The 3,868-nt window shown below is 48.9% G+C and overlaps 1 pseudogene; it reads right to left on the bottom strand.

Moving 5' to 3' along the window:
• Window positions 1-1,469, bottom strand: part of LOC133360286 (anoctamin-1-like) — an 8,063-nt pseudogene extending 6,594 nt beyond the window's left edge.
• Between the last annotated feature and the right edge of the window lie 2,399 nt (window positions 1,470-3,868).

Here is a 3,868-nt window from a genome sequence, read left to right as displayed (position 1 = left end):
TGTTGGTCGTGGTCACGTGGTCTCCATTCCGTGCGTGCGTCTCGCCGCTCACGTGCCCTGCGCGCTAATTGGGGCTGAGTGCTGCCCTCGTTTGGCTGATTGCGCGATCGTGGGTGGGTTGGGGGGGTCGACGTTGCGGTCACGATCCCTGGCGGGCACCGGACGAGGCGATGGAATCTCGTGCGTGAACTTAACGAGAAACGGGCCCACCACGGAATCAATGGATAGGCCAATTAGCGAGCGAGTGAATGCGCGCACACACACACACATGAATTCACGTCCTGTATGAGTGAATAACAAACTAACGGGACGCATTAACGGATGATCGACTGGAGGTGGAATTAATTGATTTGCGTAATTCATAATTGGGAGCCTGGACTACGGAGCCCACAGCCATGAGTCTGGCTCCATGCTCGTTATGGTAATTCTCTATTCACGAGTGCACTCACGCGCTGAGTGATCCGAAACAATTATCGACTCGGTCGTAAAGTTGTTATGAAACTTCCCGATTTCAAAAAAAACACCACGCACACAGAGAACACAAGCACGACATTTCACGCAACGTTGCATAACGGTTTATATGACGCTCGGCGCTTGGGGTCCAGGCACGCTCCAAACGCGCTGCTCTTGATAACACTGGTCAACCAAAAAAAAATATTCTGGCCTGGACTTTTGCAGCTGTTCTAGACTAATTTCAGGGTGCTGATTACAAATCTGATCTCAGATGTGCTCTATCACATCTCATTTTTATGCTATCGGCATACCCCATTTTCATTAATTTTACCCGAAATTAACTCCGTCACTTATGATTGCAAGTTGTTGCGAGTCAGTGACTGCTTTAGTGTTAAAATATGGTGCTGTATTTTAGGATGGTGTGTTTATAATATCATTTTAGTAGATATCCACATTTATTTAATATTTTTCTTCTGCAGTTTATATGAAAATGCAATATTTGATATCTCAAAAACCTGATGTGATGGACAAAAACTGATGCCACATTTGGAATCAGCACCCCAAAATTACCTTATGCCAGAAAAAGTGTGACCAGTGTAATGCATGCAGGGGTCGATAGCAGGGGGGGGGTCTGCAACCTGTGGCTCAGGAGTAGCCATGTGGTGGCTCTTGAAATTCGAAAAAAATGGCTCTTCTTGTTATTTGGTTGCTGCGCCCTGACCATGTAATTTCCAGTTCGTCATGGGAGTCCAGTTCACCATGGGAGTCCAGTTCACCATGGGAGTCCAGTTCACCATGGGGGTCCATGTTGAACTTCTTTCGCGCCGTACGTAGCCAGCCCTGCTCTTCGGAGGTTCAGGGAGGGGAAGGAAAGACCAACAATACAATAACAACACAAAAGCACTTCTCAAGAAATGAGTTGATGCCAATCCACGTGCGACTCGCAAAGGTCCGCTCACGACAACAACAACAGCATCTCACTGCAGTGTTCGGGCCCCGCGTACTTGGGTTGGCATGAGGGTTCCCTACTCTTAGCTCTTTCGGTAAAGTCACGTAGGTAAAAAAAATAAATTTAAATTAATAAAAATAAAATAAAAATCACGACGTTTCGGAGGCAACACAAGTCTCCGTCATCAGGTGGGACCGTCACAGCCAGATTTGCTGCATCAAGGGTTACCACCGGTAATTGGCATCGATCTCTTACTGGCATTGTCTCTCCCCGAATTCTCAATGTCCACGGTTCTGCGTTTGTATTTCGCTGGCCAGCGGAGACGTGAACCGAACGTAGTGCCGTAAGTAGTTGGTGACATTACATCATGTTGGAAAACACACACACACGTTTCCCGGAATAGCGTCAGTCAGGTGGAAAAACCCTTCACAAATGGCGAGGAGATGTCTCCATCGCCTGGTACGCAGCAGGAAAGGCGTGGGTTCGATCCCAGACCCTGGCCGCGTGTTCTCGCCCCCTATTCTACAGTGGGAGTGAGATGGTGGGTGAGTGAGTGTTAGTGGGAGTGGGTGAGTGTTGTGTGGGTGAGTGAGTGAGTGGGGGACCACGTGTTCTCTCCCCTGTTCTCCAGTGACTGAGTGTTAGTGAGTGTTGGTGTGCGTGTTAGTGTGGGTGAGTGTTATTGTGAGTGTAAGTGTGTGTGAGTCATCTCGGTCATCTCAGTCAGTCGACCCGTGGCACCTGGGTCTGCCCCGTGACCTCCTGCCAGCGGACGTTCGACACTTCACGTGGCCTCAAGGTGCACATGGCCTGGCACAAGCGTCGTGGTGACGTCACCGCCACTTAGTGGCGAATGGCGGTTGTTGTTATGTGTGTGTCTGTGTGTGTGTTCATGCAAGTAAGTGTTAGTGTGAGTGAGTGTTAGTCTGAGTGAGTTTAGTGAGGTTTTCGTGCGAGTAAATGTTAGTATGTGTAAACCGTGAGTGAGTTTAATACGAGTGAGTGTTTAGAGTGAGTGAGTGAGTGTGAGTGTTAGTCTGAGTGTTGGTGTGAGTGAGTGTTGGTGTGATTGAGTGAGTGGAATCCGCGTGTTTCCCTCTCCCCGTTGGAGCGTTCTTCGGGTCCCTCTGGGTTTGCTCTCCTCCTCCTCCACACTGAGAACCAACTCACCCGCAGAGGATTCGGCCCTTACTATCAAATATTCCCACGCGTGACGGCGGATGATGATATCGGCCACTGTGACGAGGAGCTGTCATCATGCGCGGCCAGGTGGACTCTGAACAGAGCTATGGTTCAGCGAATCTCACCTCGTAATTTAAGATAGTTAACATGTTGTCTATGGGCAGTGCTGAGTCTATGAGCAGAGTTAAGCCTATGGGAAGTCTTGAGTCTATGGGCAGCGTTGAGTCTATGAGCAGTGTTAAGCCTATGGGCAGTGTTAAGATTGTTGAGCGATTATTTGCTTCTGAAAGAGCGCTATATAGCTCAGTGGGCCTTACCTGGTAAAATCAATCAATAGTTTAGTTTCATCTGGCTGCTGTTCCACATGTTACACGTGTGTTGACGACGATGACGACGAGCTATCATCACGTGTTGCCAGGCTCACCTGTGAATAGCTCAGTGGGCTCTGTACCCTGGAAAATAATTAAATAACAATACAATAGTTCTAGATTTGAAGCTTTCGTGACTGCAATGATTCATACTCTTAGGTTATTTCGGTAAAGTCACGTAGGTAAAATAATAATAATTATAAAATAATAATAAATAACAATAACTACATTAAATCACGACGTTTCGGAAGCAACACAAGCCTCCTTCATCAGGTGTAACTGCTCCAGTAAAATTACTGGAGCGTAATTAAGTAAATTTTACTGGAGCAGTTACCCCTGATGACGGAGGCTTGTGTTGCTTCCGAAACCGTGTGATTTAATTGAGTTATTTTCATTTATTATTATTTTTACCTACGCGACTTTACCGAAAGAACCTAAGAGTAACAATACATCGTTTGCAGTTTAAAAATAAGTCACGGGCGATGGCGTCGACGCTTCGTCGGTGCAGGCCACGCGTCGCTTGAGCACGTGGCCTCTGTGTGACCGCCCGCGCGAGGTCACGTGGCAACAGCGTCACGGCGTCACAGCGCCACCTGCAGTTTTGTTCGTTTAAAAAAAGAATCACACAATGCGCGGGATCGTCCCTCGGGTACGGCGAATCAGAGCGACCGCCCCGGGACCCCCTCGTGCGCTTTGGGGGGCAGGGGGGGGCGGCACACGGTGGGATTTGCCCCCGGACCCAGCACGCACCCCCACCCCTCCCCCGCCTCTGTGGACGGCCTCGATATCATCAACACCGCGCTCGCTTGGCGAGCGTGGCGTGATTTAACAGCGCACGCCTTTGCGTCCAGATGATTAACACTCCGTAATACACCACGCCGAAACACCATGGGGATATACCACGCCGAAACACCAT

The sequence above is a fragment of the Lethenteron reissneri genome, chromosome 68 (genome assembly GCF_015708825.2).
Source record: "Lethenteron reissneri isolate LAM-NWPU_2019-01 chromosome 68, ASM1570882v1, whole genome shotgun sequence".
NCBI classification, from domain to species: Eukaryota; Metazoa; Chordata; class Hyperoartia; order Petromyzontiformes; family Petromyzontidae; genus Lethenteron; species Lethenteron reissneri.
This window is presented reverse-complemented; position numbering and strand designations above follow the sequence as displayed.